This window comes from Carcharodon carcharias, chromosome 12, assembly GCF_017639515.1.
Source record: "Carcharodon carcharias isolate sCarCar2 chromosome 12, sCarCar2.pri, whole genome shotgun sequence".
NCBI classification, from domain to species: Eukaryota; Metazoa; Chordata; class Chondrichthyes; order Lamniformes; family Lamnidae; genus Carcharodon; species Carcharodon carcharias.
The window spans coordinates 121,227,295-121,251,242 of NC_054478.1; the positions used below are offsets into that span (position 1 = coordinate 121,227,295).

General features: G+C 44.8%; 1 protein-coding gene across 2 annotated transcripts in view; it reads left to right on the forward strand.

Moving 5' to 3' along the window:
- The window catches only part of LOC121284644 (KAT8 regulatory NSL complex subunit 1-like protein), a 326,543-nt gene that overhangs the window by 21,735 nt on the left and 280,860 nt on the right, over nucleotides 1–23,948 (forward strand). For both annotated transcript variants that reach the window (XM_041200188.1, XM_041200186.1), the window contains exon 2: nucleotides 17,343–17,480. The gene's annotated coding sequence lies outside the window, so the exon portion shown is untranslated. The remainder of the gene's footprint in view (nucleotides 1–17,342; nucleotides 17,481–23,948) is intronic.

The window sequence follows — 23,948 nt, forward strand, 5'->3', positions numbered from 1 at the left end:
ATGTCCCAGATTCCCTCTATCACCATCCTTGGACGGGACAGACCCACCTAAGGTGGCAACACAATGATGTACAGTGAGGAGGGAGTGATCCTGGGAGTCCTCAATCTCAGGGCATCAGGCCAAACATGGGTAGGGAAATGTCTTGCTAGTTACCACCTGCTACCCTCTCTCAGTTGATAAGTCATTACTCCTCCATGTTAAATACCGCTTAGAAGAAGCACTGAGGGTAGCAAGGGTTCAGGATGTACTTCGGGTGGGGACTTCAATGTCCATTATCAAGATGGCTCAATAGCACCACTACTGACCGAGCTGGCTGAGTCCTGAAGGACATAGCTGCTAGACTGGGCCTGTGAAAAGTAGTGAGCGGACCAACAAGAGGGAAACATCTATCTCATCTTCAACTTGCCTGTCCCAGATGCACCTGTCCGTGACAGTATTGATAGGGACTGCCACATGTCGATGTCATAGTGCCGTAGACACTATGAAGTCCTGCCTTCATACTGAGGACATCCTCCATCATGCGTAGCACCACCATGCTGAATAGGATAGAATCAGAACAAATATAACAGTTTGAAGCTGGGCATCCATGAGGCACTGTGGGCCATCGGAATTGCATCTAGGCACAGTTTGTAATCTCAGGGCCTGGCATATCCCTCACTATCATTGCCATCAATCCAGGGGGTCAGCCCTGGTCCAAGGAGGCATATTGGAGGGCACACCAGGAGCAGCACCAGGCATACCTAAAAATAAGGTGCTGGACTGCAGCGGTTCAAGAAGGCAGCTCACCACCATCACCTCAAGGACAATTAGGGATGGGCAATAAATGCAGTGACATTCACATCCCATGAATGAATAAAAATAGTCTGGTGAAGCTACAACATTAGACTACATTCATGTCAAACAGTGGAAGCAGCATGCTATAGACTAAGCAATGCCTCAACCAATAGACAGATCAAAGCTCTGCAGTCTTACCACATTCAGTCATGAGTGGTGGTGGACAGTTAAACAACTAACTGGAGGAGGAGACTCCAAAAACATCCTCATCCTCAGAGTTGGGGGAGCCCAGCACATCATTGCAGAAGACAAGGCTGAAGCCTTTGCACCGATCTTCAGCTGGAATTATCAAGTAGGTGATCCTGGCCTCTTCCTGAAGTTCCACTATCATGGATGCCGGTCTTCAGTCACTTTGACTCCATGTGACTTTTTATTAATTCTTGTGATGAGTATTGCTGGCAAGATCAGGATTTATTCCCTGCCCTTAATTGTCCTTGAGAAGGGCATCGAGAAGTGGCTGAACAAAGTAGACACAGCAAAGGCTTTGGGCCCTGACTAGATCCCGGCTGTAGTAAATGAAGATTGTAATCTAGATTTGGTGTTCTGTTAGTGAAGCTGTTCCAGCACAGCCACAAGGCAGTCATCTGCTCAACAATGTAGAAATTCACCCAGGTATGTCCTGTCTGTAAAAAGCAGGACAAATCCAATCCAGCCAATTAATGCCACATCAGTTAACTATCAATCTTTTGTAAAGTAATGGGTGTTGCCCGTAGTGCTATCAAGCGGTGCTTATTCAGCAACAACCTGCTGACTGATGCTCAGCTTGGGTTTCACCGGGGCCACTTGGCTCCTGACTTCATTATGATCTTGGTCCTAACATGGACAGAAGTGCTGAACTCCAGAGGTGATGTTAAAGTGACTGTCCTTGACATCGAGGCAGCATTTGACTGAATGAGGCATCAAAGTGCTCTAAGTCCCAACCATCTTTGGTCAATGAAATTCCATTCCGTCTTAAGGTCAGAAGCAGAATGTTCACTGATGATTACACTGTGTTCCGTACCATTCACAACTCCTCAGATACTGAAGCAAGTTGCCCATGTGTAACAAGACCTGGACAACATTCAGGATTGGGTTAATATGTGGCACACGACACACAAGTTGCCAGTGAATGACCATCTGCAACAATATAGAATCTAACCATCTCCCCTGGACATTCAATGGTAGTACTATTACTGAACCCTCCATCAACAACAATCTGGAGGTTGCCATTGGTCAGAAACTTAATGGGCCAGCCATATAAATACTGTGCCAAAAGAGCAGTTCAGAAGCTGGGAATTCTGTGCTAAGTAACTCACCTCCTGACTCCCCAATCCTGTCCATCATCAACAAGGCACCAGTCAGTGTGATGGTTGCTTGACCTGCACCCTGTCCACCACCTTAACCATTCGCTCCCTCCTCCACTGGTGCACTGTGGCAGCTGTAGATACCATCTACAAGGTGCAATGAGAACATGCCAAGGCTTCTTCAACTGTACCTTCCAAACCCACAACCTCTACCACACAAGAACAATAAGGGCTGTACACGCATGGAAAGACCACCATCTGCAAGCTCCCAACCAAATCACACACTGTCCTGATTTAGAACTATATTGCTGTTCCTTTACTGTCACTGAGACAAAATCCCCAACAGCTCTGTGAATGTACCTAGACCAGTTGGTCCGCCAAGTTCATGAAAATGGCTCCCCACCACCTACTGGATGAATGCAGCTCCAACAACACTTAGGAGCTTGATGCCTTCCAGGACAAGGCAGCCTGCTTGATTGGCACCCCATCCACAAACATTCACTCCCTTCACCACTGATACACAGTGATAGCAGCGTGTACCATCTTCAAGGTACACTGTAGAAACTCACCAAGGCTCCTTAGATAGCACCTTCCAAATGACTGCTACTATCTAGTAGGAAAAGGGCGGCAGACACATGGGAACCTGGAAGATCCCCTCTAAGCCACTCACCACCCAGACTTGGAAATATATCACCGTTCTTTCACTGTCATTGGGTTAAAATCCTGGAACTGCCTTCCTAACAGCACCGTGGGTGTACCTGCACCACATGGACTGCTGCAGTTCAAGGAGGCAGCTCAGCGCCACCTTTGTGTTGTAATGGTGCGCTTTAAAACTCTAGATGAATGTGCAAAAGCATCGATATTAGCTCTCATCTGGATCTGGAAAAATGTATTAATTTTGCTTCCGATTTCTACCCCTCCATCATTTTCACTTGGTCCATCACTGATGCTTCCCTTCCCTCCCGTGACCTCTTGGTCTCAATTTCTGGTGATGGATTATCCACCAATATTCATTACAAGCCCATCGACTCCCACAGCTGCCTCGACTACAGCTCCTCACACCCTGCTTCCTGTAAGGACTCCATCCCATTCTCTCAGTTCCTTCGCCTCCGTTGCATCTGTTCCGATTATGCCACTTTCCAAAACAGTTCTTCTGACATGTCTTCCTTCTTCCTTAACCGAGGTTTTCCACGACGGTTGACAGGGCCCTCAACCGTGTCCGGCCCATTTCCTGCGCATCCGCCCTCACACCTTCCTCTCCCTCCCAGAACCATAATATGGTCCCCTTTGTCTTCACTTATCATGCCAGCAGCCTCTGCATTCAAAGGATCATCCTCCGCCATTTCCACCAACTCCAGCATGATGCCACCACCAAACACATCTTCCCTTCACCCCCCTTGTCGGCATTCTGTAGGGACCGTTCCCTCCGGGACACCCTGGTCCACTCCTTCATCACATCCTACACCTCAACCCCCTCCCACGGCACCTTCCCATGCAACAGCAGAAGGTGCAGCACCTGCCCTTTACTTCCCTCCTCCTCACCGCCCAAGGGCCCAAACACTTCTTTCAAGGGCAGCAGCACTTCACTTGCACTTCCCTCAATTTAGTCTACTGCATTCGCTGCTCCCAATATGGTGGTCACTACGTTGGTGAGGCCAAACGCAGACTGGGTGACCGCTTTGCGGAACACCTGTGGTCTGTCCGCACGCATGATCAGACCTTCCTGTCGCTTGCCGTCTCAACACACCATCCTGCTCTCATGCCCACATTTCCGTCCTTGGCCTGCTGCAATGTTCCAGTGAAGCTCAACACAAACTGGAGGAACAGCACCTCATCTTCTGATTAGCCACTTTACAGCCTTCCGGACTTAACATTGAGTTCAATAACTTCAGATCATGAACTCTCTCCACCATCCTCATCCACTTCTTGATTCCTTTTTTCTAATAATATATATATTTTTATATACATGTAGTTTTCTTTTCCCACCTATTTCTATTATTATTTTTAAAATTTATTTCCACCCATTGTTTTATCTCCACCTATTTCGATCCCTTCCCCCCAACCCACCCTATGCCCACTAGGGCCATCTGTCACTTGCTCTTCCTGCTTTCTACCCTTAATGTCACCATTAGCACACCCTTTAGCTAATATCACCACCGCTAACACCCCTTTGACCTTTGTTTATGACATCTTTGGCAATCTCTCCTTTGCCTCCACCTATCACTGGCCCTCTATCCAGCTCCACCTGTCCCATCCCCCTTAAACAGCTTATATTTCACCACATTTCTATTTCTCTTGGTTCTGATGAAGAGTCATACGGACTTGAAACGTTAACTCTGTCTTCCTCTCCGCAGATGCTGTCAGACTTGCTGAGTTTTTCCAGCTATTTTTGTTTTTGTTTGATATTAGAAATCACTCTTGTTATGGAATGGCTTTGAAAAACCCAAAAACTTCAGAACCTTCTTGTGAGATTGTAAGTGAGGCTTAATTTCACTTCAGAATCGCATCACGCATGATACATTTGCATGAATTGGTTTTCCAGCTACTATTGCCTGGGAATGAACTTCAGGAATTTATTATCTTTGCTAATTAGTACAGAGGTTCTCAAACAGGAGCCTGCAGACTCCTAGGGATCCATACAGACTTTCTGATGGCCCAAGAAGAAAATATAAAAGTGCATTTGTAGGCAGCCAGAGGAGGCACGGTGTGAGCTGTGAAGTAAGCCTTACATGTATGCAGTTTTGGAGTAGACTGACTGCCTTACATACGAGGAGAGTATGCAAGGACAAGCATTGACAGTAGCATGAAGATCTCTGTATCTGTAAATAATCTGTAAATAATTACCTGTTTACTTAAAGGTATTATTAAAACACACTTTACATGCAGAACTTTTATGTTGTCTTATATAGCTTATATGGGGAGTCCTTATGGACCCCGGAAGTGCAAAATGTTTTAGTTTGACAGGCAATATGATCGGCACAGTTTTGGAGGGCTGAAGGGCCAGTTCCTGTGCTGTACTTTTCTTTGTTCTTTGTTCTTTAATTACTAATCCATTTGAAAAGAGGTCCTTCAACTGGACACCCCTACAATGTCTTTTGTTTTAAAAGGTGAAAGTAAACAGAAGCTTCATCAAGAAAATCCTGGAAATACCTACCTCTGAAGCTTGCTGTTAATTGAAATAAACTATGTTTGTCTATTTTATGAATTCTGAATAACCTCTGTGAAAGCAGGGTTGTCTCTAAAATTAAATGAGAAGATGATTTATTGTGGAAATACATGAGACAATGTGTCTTTCATGTTCTTTTACAGATTTTAAAATAAGGGATGAAAAGGCAGATGATATTTAAATTTTTATTGTGAGGCATTCTGAAATTCTAAAAGGCTGTGGGTTTGTGCATTCTTTGGTGCTCAGATCAAAGATGTCGTTGGAGTGTCTGAGCCAGCCTGAGAAGGTGTTCAAACAGATTATTCTGTTGATTTATTGACAAGTTTCCAGTTCTGTCCTGTTCATTGCAACATTTATTGACAAGTTTCCAGTTCTGTCCTGTTCATTGCAACAGATCTCTGTGGGAGTGTTATAAAGTCCAGAGCATGGTGGCCTGCCTGCACTGGAAATGAAGAGAGAAGTATATAAAATGTCAAATTTCTGTGCCACAAAACAGAAAACATATCTATTGCAAATATGGACATTCAGAGGTAAGCTTTCTGCTGCTACCTCCCAAGAAGGTTGCTATTAAAGTGGATGGAAAATTGAGTCAGTGGTGCCACCAGCACCAGCTGACAATTTTGGTGCTTTTCTGAGCTCTTCAACCTGTGAAAAAAAATTCATTATGTCCTCTTGTTTTTATTAATTAATACCTATTAACTATTTTTTGCCATGTTCACTGGTCTTGATTTGAGGTGGTATTTACTGTATCTCTGAGATAGGTAAACAGTTACAGTATATATTAATTGCATTGTTGCAGGGGAGCAAATAGAGCAAGGAGCCAAAACATCACAGTGCACTGTGACTTAGACCAATTAACTCTGGGGCCTCCAAGCTGAAAAGAGGCTATTGGTTTCTATCCAAAGACTTAGGTTGTCATGGAACTTTGAACCACTTGCTGGATAAAGAGTTACAGTCAGTACTCCCCTTCCTGTGACCAAGTAGTGATAGTTCTCAATTACCAGTATCTGGTAGCTCCCTTGCCCACAATGGAAGAAGAGATGAGTTACTGTTGGATCCATAGAGCTGTATTTGTAAACGTCTAGTTGTCGGCCTTGGCTTACAGGTAACACTTTCATATATGAATATGAAAGAGATGTGTTCAAGCCCCACTCTACAGATCGGAACATCGCAGCATGAGCTGGTATTCATGCAGTACTGAAGGAGTGCTGCACTGTAGGAGATGGCACTTTGGAATGAGATGGCACTTTGGAATGAGACATTCAATCTCAATCTTGGGCAGGCGTAAAAGATCAGATGATATTATTTGAAGAAGAACTGGGGAATTCTCCTAGTGCCCTGGCTAATATTTATCCCTCGCCCCACACCATGAAAAAACAGATTAGCTACCCATATATCCCATTGTTGTCTGCTGGCCTTTCTTGTGTGGAAATTGATTGTAGTTGCAACAGTCACAACAATTCAAATAGTACTTCATTGACTGTGAAATGTATTGGGACCTTCTGAAGTTGTGAAAGATGACTAGCTGCCAATTCTTCCTTCTTTCAATTTCAGTCCACTCCAGATATTGTACTAATTCGTACCATTTTCGTGAATGACAGTGGGAGAACACATAATGTACCCTTCTCCATTTCCAGATAGCCTTTGATGATTAACCCTGTACACGGGTTCATCAATTGTCATTGATTTCAACTTTATTCTGTGTGTTTTGGATGATGATGTCAAGCCTGGAGTACCTACTCCTACTCCTCTGTTCCAATGAGAAACATAGCGATTGTTCAACTGGGTGGCTTGCTACTCCACTTCAGAGTCAACCATCGAGTGTAAGACTGGAGTCTGTAGTCAAAAGCAGGCCTGGTGAGCCAGCTTCAGCCTCTGACTAAAGGATATCTTCCACTGACATATGCAGGAGTAGAGTTTCTGCTAGGTTTTGCCCTAAACTGGCCAGAACAGTGCAAAAGATCGTAGAGTTTGAAGCATAAGCTACATTCAGTACAAAGCCTTTGTGCTGGTTTAAAAATCACTGTGCTGGAAGCCAGCCCTGCTCTGTTTTTACCCTCCAATTGAAATAGTGCTATTAATTGCACCACTTGTGGGCTTTCATGGAGGCTAATAAAATTAAGGTTCTTTCGGCACAAAGGCACTAATAGGCACCTTTTAATAGCCTTTAAATATTAAAAAAATATTTAATTTATCATTGAATACTGCTATACTACTGTACACCAATGGTTCTGTATAATTTTTCTAATATTTTCAGTTATCTAAAATCAGATTGCTAACAGGTGGTGGACTAGACACTTCTTAATATGCTTATTTCTGACAAACCCATTTTTAGCTGCATTAATAAAGCTCCACCGGGTTGCCACTCTTAAGTATATCAAGAAATATATTTAATGCAAGTAAAAAATAAATAAGCATTTATGTTCTAATATACTGCTTGTTTACATTGGTTCATGGACAATTTAAATTTGTGATTATGGAAATGAGTTTGACCAGTAACTTGAATTGTAACTTCCCTTTGGAAAACTGGCACAATTTTGAGCGCTAAGTGGAAAATCTACTCCATGGTAGTGATAAGAACTGCCACTAACTTAAAGCTAACCATCAAAGCTGTATTATCTTCTACTGTCTTGTAAATGGCATAATCCTCATGAGGGTATGATGCAATTGCTACGCTTTCCTCAGTGTGTGAACTGGAGCTTCCAATGTCAAAAATCAGTTTTCACAGCTTTCTGAATTTTGTTAGGGAAGTCCTTTGTAAAAACTAGTTTCTCAGACATGTGATGACCTCTGCTCAATTCAGATCTGACTGTCTAAGGATATCTGGCAACAGACCCATTTAGTTGTGACGTTATTTGCTATACCTCGCTATTTTGTGAATAAGATGATTCTGTGCTGCTGAAATATATGGTGAGAGATAGGCCTCCTTGCGACTGGTGCCATTGACCAGACACGTTTTATCTTGCCCATAAGACAGTGAAGAGCCCATGACTATTATTGCAGTATATACAGTTTAGATGTCTGTCTTTGCCACAAGTGTACTGTACAAGCACTTTGTTAGGAGGAGGAAGGGGAGAGAGCATTGGAGAGTTCAGAGAGTAGTAGGATGGGGGGCACTACTCGAAGAATCTCATGCCCAATAAACTCAGCTAGGCTGGCCTCTTAGCTCTTCTGGACTGCTTCCCCTCTGTACCATTTTCTACAAAGAACAAAGAAAAGTACAGCACAGGAACAGGCCCTTCGGCCCTCCAAGCCTGCGCTGATCATATTGCCTGTCAAACTAAAACATTTTGCACTTCCGGGGTCCGTATCCCTCTATTCCCATCCTATTCATGTGTTTGTCAAGCTGCCTCTTAAACACCATTATCGTACCTGTTTCCACCACCTCCTCTGGCAGCGAATTCCAGACACTCACTACCCTCTGCATAAAAAAACTTGCCCTGCACATCTCCTGTAAAGTTTTCTTGTCTCACCTTAAATCTGTGACCCCTAGTAATTGACTCGTCCATCCTGGGAAAAAGCTTCTGACTATCTACTCTGTCCATGCCACTCATAATTTTGTAAACTTCTATCAAGTAGCCCCTCAATCTCCGTCGCTCTAGTGAGAACGATCCAAGTTTCTCCAACCTCTCCTCATAGCTAATAACCTCCAGACCAGGCAGCATCCTGGTAAACCTCCTCTGCACCCTCTCCAACACCTCCATATCCTTCTGGTAATGTGGCAACCAGAATATGTACGCAATATTCCAAGTGTGGCCTAACCAAGGTTCTATACATCTGCAGCATGACTTCCCAGCTTTTATACTCAATACCCCTGCCGATGAAGGCGAGCATGCCATATGCTTTCCTGACTACCTTATCCACCTGCGTTGCCACTTTTAGTGACCTGTGGACCTGTACACCAAGATCCATCTGCCCGTCGATGCACTTAAGTGTTCTGCCATTTACTGTATAATTCCTACCTGTGTTAGACCTTCCAAAATGCATTACCTGGCATTTGTCCAGATTAAACTTCATCTGCCATTTCTCCGCCCAAGTCTCCAACCGATCTACATCCTGTTGTATCCTTTGACAATCCTCTTCGCTACCTGCAACTCCTCCAACCTTAGTGTCATCTGCAAACTTACTAATTAGTCCAGTTACATTTTCCTCCAAATCATTTACATATACTACAAACAGCAAAGGTCCCAGCACTGATCCCTGCTGAACACCACTAGCCACAGTGCTCCATTCAGCAAAGCATCCTTCCACTGCTACCCACTGTCTTCTATGACCAAGCCAATTCTGTATCCATCTTGCCATCTCACCTCTGATCCTGTGCGACTTTACCTTCTGTACCAGTCTGCCATGAGGGACCTTTTCAAAGGCTTTACTGAAATCCATGTAGATAACATCCACTGCCCGTCCATCATCGATCATCTTTGTCACTTACTCAAAAAACTCGATCAAGTTAGTGAGGTACGACCTCCCCTTCACAAAACCATGCTGCCTCTCACTAATAGGCGCATTTGCTTCCAAATGATAATAAATCCTGTCACAAAGAATCTTCCCCAATAATTTCCCTATCACTGACGTAAGGCTCACCGGCCTATAATTTCCTGGATTATCCCTGCTACCCATTTTAAACAATGGAACAACATTGGCCATTCTCCAGTCCTTTGGGACCTCACCCATAGCCAGTGAGGATACAAAGATTTCTGTCAAGGTTCCAGCAATCTCCTCCCTTGCCTCCCTTAGTACTCTGGGGTAGGTCCCATCTGTCCCTGGGAACTTATCTACCTTAATATTCTTCAAGATGCCTAACACCACTTTTTTGATCTCAACATGATCCATGCTATCTAAACACTCCTAGACAAATCGACCTCTAATTCCTTCTCTTTGGTGAATACTGATGAAAAGTACTCATTTAGTATCCCATTTCTTCTGGCTCCAGACACCGATTCCCACCTCTGTCCCTGAGTGGGCCTACCCTTTCCCTGGCTACCCTCATGCTTTTTACATATGTATAAAAGGCCTTGGGATTTTCCTTAATCCTGGTTGCCAATAGCTTTTCATGACCCCTTTTAGCCCTCCTGACTCCTTGCTTAAGTTTCTTCCTACTTTCTTTATATTCTCCACGGGCTTCATCTGTTCCCAGCCTACTAGCCCTTACGAATGCTTCCCTTTTCTTTTTGACTAATCTCACAATATCCTTCGTTATCCAAGGTTCCTGAAACTTGCCATACTTATCCATCCTAGCAGGAACATGCCGGTCCTGAATACTTATCAACTGACGTTTGAAAGCCCCCCACATGTCAGTTGTTGATTTGCCCTCAAACATCGCTAGTCTAGATTCCTCAGTTGCTGCCTAATATTGTTATAATTAGCCTTCCCCCAATTAAGCACCTTAACCCGAGGACTCCTGTTATCCTTATTCACCAGTATCTTGAAACTTACTGAATTATGGTCACTTTTTCCGAAATGCTTCCACCTGGACGGTTTCATTCCCTAATACCAGATCTAGTATTGCCCCTTCCCTAGTTGGACTATCTACATATTGTCTCAGGAAGCCCTCCTGGGTGCACCTTACAAATTCTGCACCATCCAAACCCCTAGCACTAAGTGATTCCCAGTCAATATAGGGAAAGTTAAAATCACCCACCACAACAACCCTATTGCTTTTACATCTTTCCAAAATCTGCCTACATAACTGTTCCTCAATCTCCTGCTGGCATTTGGGAGGCCTATAGTAAACCCCCTAGCTCTGCTATTTCAATTCAACTTGGTCTGGATCTGGCAGGATGTTTTCTTTTTATGTGTATGAGTTGAAGCTGGATTCTTGCACTCTAGAGCAATGTGCCGTGCTTGCCATGTGCTATGTCATGCTAATACTGTATTAATTCGTACCATTTTTATGAATGACAGTGGGAGGACACATAATGTGTCCATTTCCATGTCCCCCTCTCCACTTCCAGATAGCCTTTGATGATCAGCCCGTTATTTCTGTACACGGGTTCATCAATTGCCATTGATTTCAACTTTATTCTGTGTGTTTTGGATGATGATGTCAAGCCTGCAGTACCTACTCCTACTTCTGTGTTCCACTGGGAAACATAGTGATTGTTCAACTGGGTGGCTTGCTACTCAACTTCAGAGTCAACCATCTAGTGTAAGACTGGAGTCATGCATATGTCAGACTCTGTGAAGGTGATCCTTTTCCTAAAAGACATCAGTGAAGGAAGACATGTCAGAGGAATTGTTTTTGAAAGTGGCATCACCAGAACAGATGACATGTCTTCCTCTGATAAAAACAAAAAAACTGCGGATGCTGGAAATCCAAAACAAAAACAGAATTACCTGGAAAAACTCAGTAGGTCTGGCAGCATCGGCGGAGAAGAAAAGAGTTGACGTTTCGAGTCCTCATGACCCTTCGACAGAACTTGAGTTCGAGTCCAGGAAAGAGCTGAAATATAAGCTGGTTTAAGGTGTGTGTGTGGGGGGCGGAGAGATAGAGAGACAGAGAGGTGGAGGGGGGGGTGGTGTGGTTGTAGGGACAAACAAGCAGTGATAGAAGCAGATCATCAAAAGATGTCAACGACAATAGTGCAGTAGAACACATAGGTGTTAAAGTTAAAGTTGGTGATATTATCTAAAGGAATGTGCTAATTAAGAATGGATGGTAGGGCACTCAAGGTATAGCTCTAGTGGGGTTTTTTTTTATAATGGAAATAGGTGGGAAAAGGAAAATCTTTATAATTTATTGGAAAAAAAAAAGGAAGGGGGAAACAGAAAGGGGGTGGGGATGGGGGAGGGAGCTCACGACCTAAAGTTGTTGAATTCAATATTCAGTCCGGAAGGCTGTAAAGTCCCTAGTCGGAAGATGAGGTGTTGTTCCTCCAGTTTGCGTTGGGCTTCACTGGAACAATGCAGCAAGCCAAGGACAGACATGTGGGCAAGAGAGCAGGGTGGAGTGTTAAAATGGCAAGCGACAGGGAGGTTTGGGTCATTCTTGCGGACAGACCGCAGGTGTTCTGCAAAGCGGTCGCCCAGTTTACGTTTGGTCTCTCCAATGTAGAGGAGACCACATTGGGAGCAACGAATGCAGTAGACTAAGTTGGGGGAAATGCAAGTGAAATGCTGCTTCACTTGAAAGGAGTGTTTGGGTCCTTGGACGGTGAGGAGAGAGGAAGTGAAGGGGCAGGTGTTGCATCTTTTGCGTGGGCATGGGGTTGTGCCATAGGAGGGGGTTGAGGAGTAGGGGGTGATGGAGGAGTGGACCAGGGTGTCCCGGAGGGAGCGATCCCTACGGAATGCCGATAAGGGGGGTGAAGGGAAGATGTGTTTGGTGGTGGCATCATGCTGGAGTTGGCGGAAATGGCGGAGGATGATCCTTTGAATGTGGAGGCTGGTGGGGTGATAAGTGAGGACAAGGGGGACCCTATCATGTTTCTGGGATGGAGGAGAAGGCGTGAGGGCGGATGCGCGGGAGATGGGCCGGACACGGTTGAGGGCCCTGTCAACGACCGTAGGTGGAAAACCTCGGTTAAGGAAGAAGGAGGACATGTCAGGACATGCCGTACCCTTTTTCAAAGCTGCGCGTGCCCCCAGTTTCATTTTATCCTTCGGCTCATCCGACGCCTCAACAAGAAACTTTTTCTCTTTCTCTCAAGTGCTAAGGAACGCAAGCTCCAACAACTCATCGACACCAACACCCATCTAGGACCCTCCACCCCTGCCTGTCCCTCCGTCCCCTCCCTTTCTTCCAGTCCCAACCCCAGCCGTGTATTCACTATACCCCCTGACCTTCCCCTCTCCGATGCTGAACGTTCAGTGCTCAGCAAAGGACTTAGTTTCATACCCTTACGCCCTCACCTCAATGAATTTCGGGCTCGGCATGATACTGAACTCTTCTTCCGCCGTCTTCGTCTCCGGGCTCACTTCTTTGGGCAGGAGTCCTCTCCCAGTTCAACGGATCCTTTTACCCATCTCCAATATTCTCCCTCCACCTGGACGCCTCCCTCTGGATTCTTACCTTCTCTCGATCTTTTCATTGAGAACTGTCGGCGCGACATTAGTCGTCTCAATTTCTCTGCTCCTCTCACCCATTCTAACCTGTCTCTCTCTGAACTTACTGCACTCCATTCTCTCAGGTCCAACCCTGACATTGTCATCAAACCCGCTGACAAGGGTGGTGCTGTTGTTGTCTGGCGCACTGACCTCTACCTCGCGGAGGCTGAGCGTCAACTCGCAGACACTTCCTCCTACCTCTCCGTGGACCATGACCCCACCACTGAACATCAGGCCACTGTTTCCAGGACTGTCACTGACCTCATCTCCTCTGGGGATCTCCCTCCCACAGCTTCCAACCTGATAGTCGCCCAACCTCGGACGGCCCGCTTCTATCTCCTACCCAAAATCCACAAACAGAACTGCCCCGGTAGAGCGATCGTGTCAGCTTGCTCCTGCCCCGCAGAACTCATTTCTCGTTATCTTGACTCCCTTCTCTCTCCCCTTGTCCAGTCCCTTCCCACCTACATCCGTGATTCCTCTGACACCTTACGTCACATCAACAATTTCCAGTTCCCTGGCCCCTACCGCTTCCTCTTCACCATGGACGTCCAATCCCTCTACACCTCCATCCCCCACCAGGATGGTCTGAGGGCCCTTAGCTTCTTCCTCGAACAGAGGCCCGAACAATCCCCATCCACCACTACTCTCCTCCGTCTGGCTGAACTTGTTCTCACGCTGAACAATTTCTCCTTCAACTCCTCTCACTTCCTCCAAATAAAAGGTGTGGCTATGGGTACCCGCATGGGCCCCAGCTATGCCTGTCTCTTTATGGGGTATGTGGAACATTCCTTGTTCCAGTCCTACTCCGGCCCCCTTCCACAACTCTTTCTCGGGTACATCGATGATTACTTCGGTGCCGCTTCATGCTCTCGTGAGGACTTGGAAAAATTTATTAATTTTGCTTCCAATCTCCACCCCTCCATCATTTTCACGTGGTCCATCTCTGACACTTCCCTTCCCTTCCTTGACCTCTCTGTCTCAATCTCTGGTGATAGACTGTCCACCAATATCCATTACAAACCCACCGACTCCCACAGCTATCTCGACTACAGCTCCTCACATCCCGCTTCCTGTAAGGACTCCATCCCATTCTCTCAGTTCCTTCGCCTCCGTCGCATCTGTTCCGATGATGCTACATTCAAAAACAGTTCCTCTGACATGTCCTCCTTCTTCCTTAACCGAGGTTTTCCACCTACGGTCGTTGACAGGGCCCTCAACCGTGTCTGGCCCATCTCCCGCGCATCCGCCCTCACGCCTTCTCCTCCCTCCCAGAAACATGATAAGGTCCCCCTTGTCCTCACTTATCACCCCACCAGCCTCCACATTCAAAGGATCATCCTCCGCCATTTCCGCCAACTCCAGCATGATGCCACCACCAAACACATCTTCCCTTCACCCCCCTTATCGGCATTCCGTAGGGATCGCTCCCTCCAGGACACCCTGGTCCACTCCTCCATCACCCCCTACTCCTCAACCCCCTCCTATGGCACAACCCCATGCCCACGCAAAAGATGCAACACCTGCCCCTTCACTTCCTCTCTCCTCACCGTCCAAGGACCCAAACACTCCTTTCAAGTGAAGCAGCATTTCACTTGCATTTCCCCCAACTTAGTCTACTGCATTCGTTGCTCCCAATGTGGTCTCCTCTACATTGGAGAGACCAAACGTAAACTGGGCGACCGCTTTGCAGAACACCTGCGGTCTGTCTGCAAGAATGACCCAAACCTCCCTGTCGCTTGCCATTTTAACACTCCACCCTGCTCTCTTGCCCACATGTCTGTCCTTGGCTTGCTGCATTGTTCCAGTGAAGCCCAGCGCAAACTGGAGGAACAACACCTCATCTTCCGACTAGGGACTTTACAGCCTTCCGGACTGAATATTGAATTCAACAACTTTAGGTCATGAGCTCCCTCCCCCATCCCCACCCCCTTTCTGTTTCCCCCTTCCTTTTTTTTCCAATAAATTATAAAGATTTTCCTTTTCCCACCTATTTCCATTATAAAAAAAAACCCCACTAGAGCTATACCTTGAGTGCCCTACCATCCATTCTTAATTAGCACATTCCTTTAGATAATATCACCAACTTTAACTTTAACACCTATGAGTTCTATTGTACTATTGTCGTTGACATCTTTTGATGATCTGCTTCTATCACTGCTTGTTTGTCCCTACAACCACACCCCCCCCCCCCTCCACCTCTCTGTCTCTCTATCTCTCCGCCCCCCACACGCACACACCTTAAACCAGCTTATATTTCAGCTCTTTCCTGGACTCGAACTCAAGTTCTGTCGAAGGGTCATGAGGACTCGAAACGTCAACTCTTTTCTTCTCCGCCGATGCTGCCAGACCTACTGAGTTTTTCCAGGTAATTCTGTTTTTGTTTTGTCTTCCTCTGACATGTCTTCCTTCTTCCTTGACCGAGGTTTTCCACCCACGGTGGTTGACAGGGCCCTCAACCATGTCCGGCCCATCTCCCACGCATCCGCCCTCACACCTTCCTTTCCCTCCCAGAACTATGGTAGGGTCCCCCTTGTCCTCACTTATCACCCCACCAGCCTCCACATTCAAAGGATCATCCTCCACCGTTTCCGCCAATTCTAGCATGATGCCACCACCAAACAAATCTTCCCTTCACCCACTCTGGTGGCATTCTGCAGGGATCATTCCCTCCTGGACACCCTGGTCCACTCCTCCATCATCCCCTATACCTCAACCCCTCCCACGGCACCTTCCCATGCAACCACAGAAGGTGCAATGCCTGCCCCTTTACCTCTCCTCACCGTCCAAGGGCCCAAACGCTCCTTTCAAGTGAAGCAGCATTTCACTTGCACTTCCCTCAATTTAGTCTACTGCTTTCGCTGCTCCCAGTGTGGTGGGCTCTACATTGGAGAGGCCAAACACAGACTAGGTGACTGCTTTGCGGAACACCTTCGCTTTTTCCGCAAGCATGACCCAGGCCTCCCTGTCGCTTGCCATTTCAACACTCCACCCTGCTCTCATGCCCACATGTCCGTCCTTGGCCTGCTGCATTATTCCAGTGAAGCTCAACGCAAACTGGAGGAACAGCACCTCATCTTCCGACTTGGCACTTTACAGCCTTCCGGACTGAATATTGAGTTCAACAATTTTAGATCATGAACTCTCTCCTCCATCCCCACACCCTTTCCGATCTCCCTTTTTTCCAATAATTTATATAGGTTTTTCTTTTCCCACCTATTTCCATTATTTTTAAATGTATTTCCATCCATTGTTTTATCTCTGCCTTTTAGCCTATTTCGATCCCTTCCCCCCACTAGGGCTATCTGTACCTTTATTATCACAATCCTTAGATAATATCACCAGCTTTCAACACCTCTTTGTCCTTTTGTCTATGACATCTTTTGGTTATCTCCACCTATCACTGGCCCTCTATCCAGCTCTACCTGTCCCACCCCCCCTTTAAACCAGTTTATATTTCACCTCTTTTCTATTTTTCCTTAGTTCTGTTGAAGAGTCATATGGACTTGAAATGTTAACTGTGTTCCTCTCCGCAGATGCTGTGAGACCTGCTGAGTTTTTCCAGGTATTTTTGTTTTTGTTTTGGATTTCCAGCATCCGCAGTTTTTTGCTTTTATCTACATATCCAAGTTTGGATAAAGATCCTTTCCTCAATCTAGTTTTCTGTCAGTACAGCTGATGCCTCAGATTATGTTGTTTGGAGTTGGATTAACATTGCTAAGTGTTACATGTATCAAATAGGTGGTTGTTGGAACTGTGAAAATGGCATTATCAGTGATGATTTGGGATAACTAGCTTTCTGGTGTCAACACAAAGATCAAAGTGGTGAAACATGGCTCCGAGCAGGAAACATACCATTTCAAGTGACATTCCATAGAACTGAAAGTAGGAAAATCATTGACCCGAGAACCAAAGCACAAAAATCTACTTACATCAAACAAATGCTGTAAAACCCCCTCTATGTTTGGCACTACCATTTGAAATCCAGCAAATTATAATATTTATTGTTCCAGATGGGAAAAAGATGGCCAAGTGAGCAGAGAAGTCTGGGAAAAGGCTGGACAACAGGGCCTTTTAGGAGTCAATACACCTGAGGAACACGGTGGGCTCGGTGGTGATATACTTTCTGCTGCTATCATTTGGGAGGAACAGTGAGTACCTTACATATAGCATAGCTGAAAAGTTCTATGTGCAATAATGGTTTAGAATACATAAATGTTTGTAAATATCTGTACCTATCTATTTTAAAATTATGAGTAAAATTTTTCTCCTCTGGAAATTATTGGACAAAACTTGAACCTGTGGACAAATTTATTCCTGTGGTCTCCACATGAATATTTCTGTATCTTTATAATACATAATTCACATCAATGTCTATGCAGCAGTACAAAAAGTAGAAATGCAACCTGATGGGCAATGAGATTTGTTCTGATTTCTCTAGCAAAGAGTCTGCACAGACACAATGGACCTTTTAAGGTTCTAATGCCTAGCGTGATTCCCAAGTACAGCGAAGCCAAGGGGAGTGAGATCACCTTCCAGAGATGCACAACTTAAGCTTCAGGCTGGGTGCAGGATAGCAGCACCAATATTTAAAAGATTCTAGCTGTTCTATTAGAGGGCTTGGGAACTTTTAATGTTCAGGGAGACCCCACACCAACATTAAAAATTAAGTTGCACGCAAATAATGATTTAGTGCTTGGCTTACGTGGACCACCTGTGGCAGGAATCATTAGATGTGGCATGCATATGCAATAAATGCATGAATAGACAAAGGTTACATTGTGCATTTAAAGGTGTAAGTAGTGGCCGATCCCAACGCAAGACATTTTAACTGGCAGAATTTTGGCATATTACATTCATTAAATGTATGGAAGTTCAAGGAGAGAGATTTGAAGTATGAATTCTCATGTGGATGTAAAAAATCCCATGGCACTATTTTGAAGAAAAGTATATCCCCAGTGTCCTGGTCAATATTTACTCCTTCACTAATATCACAAAATCACATTGCTGTTTATGGGAGCTTGCTGTGTGCAAATTGGCTGCTGTGTTTCCTACAGTGACTACACTTCTGAAGTACTTGGTTAGTAAAATACTTTTGAGCTATCCTATGGCTGTGAAAAGTTCAATATAAATGCAATTCTTCCTTTTTCCTGAAGGCTGAAGCTCGGTGTAAATTTGTAAAATTATCTCTTTTCTTTAATTTAGAAAGGCAACTGTATCCTATTTAAAGCTTTGTCATCTGGAGCACTTGTAATTACCCCCTGCCGCTTGCTGAAAATGCTGCATACAGTCCCAAGGGTGTCAGCAGTCCTTCGGCATCTCCCCCAGATTTCCATTCAGAGCTGAGCCCAATCCCCTTGTTACAGAAAGGAGGGGGGTTAACTTAAACTGCACTAGTTTCTCCTCTCACCAACTGTCCATAATCATAAAGGTGTTTTGATTTATTTCCCTCTTTATTACCGGTGGCATATTCCCCAACATCTCAATTTTGGTGTGACCCAATTTTCTCTTAATAACCCCACAGCTAACTTGAGATAGGATGAATTCAGAGGGTTAGTTTATTTGCACACATTCAAATCGTGGGAAGAGGGTTGCAACGTTGCCTCCACACTCAGGCAGTTAAGAGAGGGATAGAGAAAAGAAAGATTAACAGTATAGAGACCATAGAGAAAATAAATGTTGGTTCATGTGGGTTACAGAGACCAGAATCAAAGTCCAATGAGGTATTCCTTCACAGAGGTAGGTGGGCTGAAAACTGATGCTGAATGGTTCACTTTTCTGGTGGTGTGGACCTCAATGATGAGATAGGCATGCAGAGATAAATCAGTCTTTGGCGATGGTACAGAATTTCCAGCAGAAGCAGTGTAGATGGGGCCAGGTGTCCAACCTGGGCCAGAGTACCTTCTCTGTAAGGCTGTTGGTCAGATGGTAAAAAAGCAGACTGAGACTTTGCAATTCGGCCAGATGCCTGTGTCACATAACTCCCACCTCTCCACACACCCTTTGACAAAGGACGTGCATCCTCATCTGGGTCCCCGAGATTGTTAAATATCTCAACCATTAAGTATTGAAAGTAAGGGTGCAGGCGCTTTGCCTTAGCAGATGAGCAGACTCCTGTTGGCCATCCTGGGTTATGAAATGCAGATGGCTTTTGTGTAGCTCTCTTTGAATTTGCTATGTGCAGCCCACAGAGGGTTATTAGTGGTTTTTCAGGGATAACAAGGTGCGGGTTTCTCTGATACTGCCAGGTGGCTCCTTTTGTTCAAGGTCACGGATGGAGCTGATTTAGGTCTTTGTCCAGTTTGAAATTTTTAGAAATAGCAATGAGCATCTCACTATATATTTTATATTAAAAAAAAAGGGTGAGGTCTTACTCCATCACACTCTTTTCATCTGGAACCTGTACATGTGCACTTTCCGGCAGGAATTACTTTATAACAATCAGGAGTAGAGTCAGTCTGGTTTTTCCAGACTTTAGCCCATGACATTAAGGCTATATGCGGCATCTAACAATCAAATTAAATCTCAGAACTTCTGGTCAATTGGCTTTTGTTGCCCTTGCTACCTTTGTTAAGTAAGTCATCAAGGGAGTGCCATACTTCAAGTATTTTTATTTAAGCAGTGATTATTGATGGCCTCTCAGGCAGTACTATCTTGGAAAGTTACTGAGCTTAATGGCGTAAGTAAGTTGAAATTATACACATGCACACTTGGTGTTGAATAATCTCTGATTTTATTACCATATTTTAATCTATTACCCTCACAGCTGGAATGTGTGACTTATTTAAAGCAGTATTCTAATAAAGAATATACTGGAAATACACAGCAGGCTAGTGAATATCTGTGAAGAGAGAAGCCGGGTTAAAGATTTGGATATCGCCTGTAATTAGAACTAAAAACTGACAGATTGTCCCAATGACCTGATCAGCATCTACTGGTTCAAGATAAAATATTGAAAACCAACCAGAGCAAAACTGAAGCGCTTTAATCCTACTTCTTTCTAAACATTTGTTTTTGTTTAATCCTTTAAGTGAGACTTATGTAACACCCAGCCTCTTATGAGGATGGAGTTATTCATGAGTGACTTTAGGCTGTACTGCTGACCTAAAAATTGAATCATGTCTGACCAAGCAAATTATTTTACAATGTCGCTTGATTATCTTAACAAGTACCTCGGCTTCGCATGTGGATTCAGCTCATCTAGTACTATAACTTATTGACATGGAGTTAATCAGTAATGGGTGGAGAGTAGAAGCAGATACCATATAATGATCTAAATAATAGTGCTTTATATGTTGCTTCAAGAAGTAGTTCTGCTTTATTGCCTCAGGGTCTTGGTGCTGCACAAACAATCTCCCACCAGCTGTTACTTATTATTTGGCAAAATTCACAACAGAAAAACTGGTTAAAATCTTTTCATCTTTTTTTTAAATCTGATCACAATATTTGCTTCTGACTGCTACAATTTTCCAGTAACTGGAAAATACAAGCAGGATTACAAATGCAGAATTGTTTCATGGCCCTCACAGCCTGCAGTTAATCAAGTCAGGGCTGTCTCTTGAGGTGCCTCTTTGGTGGGTCTTCAAACAATAACGGCAGCAACTTGCATTTACGTAGCATGTTTAACACGTAAAACATGCAAAGGTGCTTCACAGGAGCATAATGAGACAAAGTTTGATATTGAGACACATTCGATATTAGGACAGTTGACCAAAAGCTTGACAAAAGAGCTTGGTTTCAAGAGAGCATTTTTAAAGGAGGAAAGAGACATAGATGGAATTTCAGAGCTTTGGGCCCAGGCAGCTAAAAACATGACTGCCAGTGGTGGAGTGGTGAAAATTGGGAATGAATTAGAGACCAGAACTGGTGGAGATTGAAAGGTTACAGGACTGGAGGAGGTTACTGAAATCAGGCAGGACGAGGTATGGCCGTGGACGAATTCGAGCTCATGGATGAGAATTTTAAAATCAAGGCATTGCAGATCTGGAGTCAGTGTAGGTCTGTAAGCACAGGGGTGATGATGAACTGGACCTGGTGTGAGTTATATGGACAAAAGAGCTTTGAATGAGTTGAAGTTTATGGAGAGTAGAACGTGGGAGGACAATCAAAAATTCATTGGCATTAATCAAGTCTGGAGGTAGCAAAGCTTGGATGAAACAAGGGACAGTGTATTGCTGGACCTAATTCTGGGGAATGAAGCCAGACAGGTGGCTGAGGTGGTGGGGGGCGAGCATTTTAGCGATAGCGACCACAACATGGTATAGTTTAAGTTTGTTATGGACAAAGAAATCAACAAGTTGCAAAAAAAATGTTTTGGTTTGGGGAGAGTGGATTTTAGTAAAATAAGGCAGGATCTGGCCAAGGTAGACTGGGGACAGTTACTTCTGAGGAAATCTACAGAGGGTGTTCAAAAAGGAAATGGGGAGGTTACAAGCTCAACATGTTCCCTCTGGGGTGATAGGAAGGAGTAACAAGCCCAGAGAACCATGGATGACCAGAGATATTCAGGTTACGATGAGAAGGAAAAGAGAGGCTTTTAGCAGGTACATGGGAAGCAAATCAGCAGAGGCTTTAGTGGAGTACAGGCAGTGCAGGGTGGAGCTTAAGAAAGTCATTCAGAGAGCAAAGAGGGGATATGAGAAAGCTCTGGCTGATAAAAGTAGGGAAAATCCCAAGATATTCTATGAATATATCAATGGGAAGAGGATAACCAGGGGAAGAGTAGGGCCCATAAGGGACCAAGGGGGCAACCTACGGGTGGAGCCAGAGGACATCGCGAGAATGTTGAATGAATACTTCATGTCCGTCTTCACCCAAGAGAATGAGGATGAAGGTACGAAACTCGGGGAGAGAGACTGCGAGGTTCTTAAGCAAATTGATATAGGGAGTGACAAGGTATTGGAGGTGTTGGCAGGCTTAAAATGGACAAATCTCCACGTCCAGATGATTTGTGTCCCAGACTGCTGAGGAAGGCAAGGGAGGAGATCGCAGGGGCTATGACCCGAATTTTTAATTCCTCTCTGGCCACGGGGGAGGTGCCAGAGGACTGGAGAACAGCTAATGTGGTTCTGCTATTTAATAAGGGTTGTACAGATAACCCAGGGAACTACAGGCCAGTGAGTCTCACGTCAGTGGTAGGGAAACTATTGGAGAAATTTCTGAAAGGGAGTATCTATCTCCACTTGGAGAGGCCAGTTTGATCAGGGATAGTCAGCATGGGCTTTGTCAGAGGGAGGTCATGCCTAACAAATTTGATTGAATTTTTTGAGGAGGTGACCAGGTGTGTAGATGAGGGTAGTGCAGTTGATGTGGTTTTTATGGATTTCAGCAAAGCCTTTGACAAGGTCCCACATGGGAGACTTATAAAGAAAGCAAAGGTACATGGGATACAGGGTAATTTGATAAGGTGGATTCAAAATTGGCTTAGTTATAGGAGGCTGAGGGTGATGACAGAAGAGGCTTTAGTGACTGGGAGCCAGTGTCCAGTGGCGTACCACAGGGATCTGTGCTGGGTCCCTTATTATTTGTCATTTATATAAACGACATAGATGACTATTTGGGGGTGTAGGATTAGTAAGTTTGCGGATGACACAAAGATTGGCCGGGTGGTTAACAGTGAGGTTGAGCGTCTTGGGCTACAGGAAGGTATAGACGGGATGGTCAAATGGGCAGATAAGTGGCAGATGGAATTTAACCCTGAAAAGTGTGAGGTGATACAGTTTGGAAGGAGTAATTTGACAAGGAAGCATTCAATGAACGGCATGACACTAGGAAGTTCTGAGGAACAAAGGGACCTTGGCATGTGTGTCCATAGATCTCTGAAGGCAGAGGGGCATGTTAGTGGGGTGATGAAAAAGGCATATGGGACATTTGCCTTTATCAATCGAGGCATAGATTACAAAAGTAGGGAGGTCATGTTGGAGTTGTATAGAACCTTGGTGAGGCCATAGCTGGAGTACTGTGTGCAGTTCTGGTCGCCTCATTATAGGAAGGATGTGATTGCACTGGAGGGGGTGCAGAGGAGATTCACCAGGATGTTGCCTGGGATGAAACATTTAAGTTCTGAAGAGAGGTTGGATAGACTTGGGTTGTTTTTGTTGGAGCAGAGAAGACTGAGGGGTGACCTGATCGAGATGTACAAGATTATGAGGGGCATGGACAGGGTGGATAGGGAGCAACTGTTCCCCTTAGTTGAAGGGTCAGTCACAAGGGGGCATAAGTTCAAGGTAAGGGGCAGGAAGTTTAGGGGGGATGTGAGGAAAAACTTTTTAACCCAGAGGGTGGTGACAATCTGGAATGCACTACCTGGGAGGGTGGTGGAAGCGGGTTTCCTCACATCCTTCAAAAAGTACCTGGATGAGTACTTGGCACATCAAAACATTCAAGGCTATGGGCCAAGTGCTGGTAAATGGGATTAGGTAGGTAGGTCAGGTGTTTCTCACGTGTTGGTGCAGAGTCGATTGGCCGTAGGGCCTCTTCTGCACTGTGATTCTGTGATGACCATCTGAAGAAAACAGCATTACCTCAGTTAATTTATTGCACTACCTTCACAACTGAGCTGCAGGGCATTAAAGTGAATATACAGCAAGAAAATAAATTCAACTCAAATAATGTTAGAT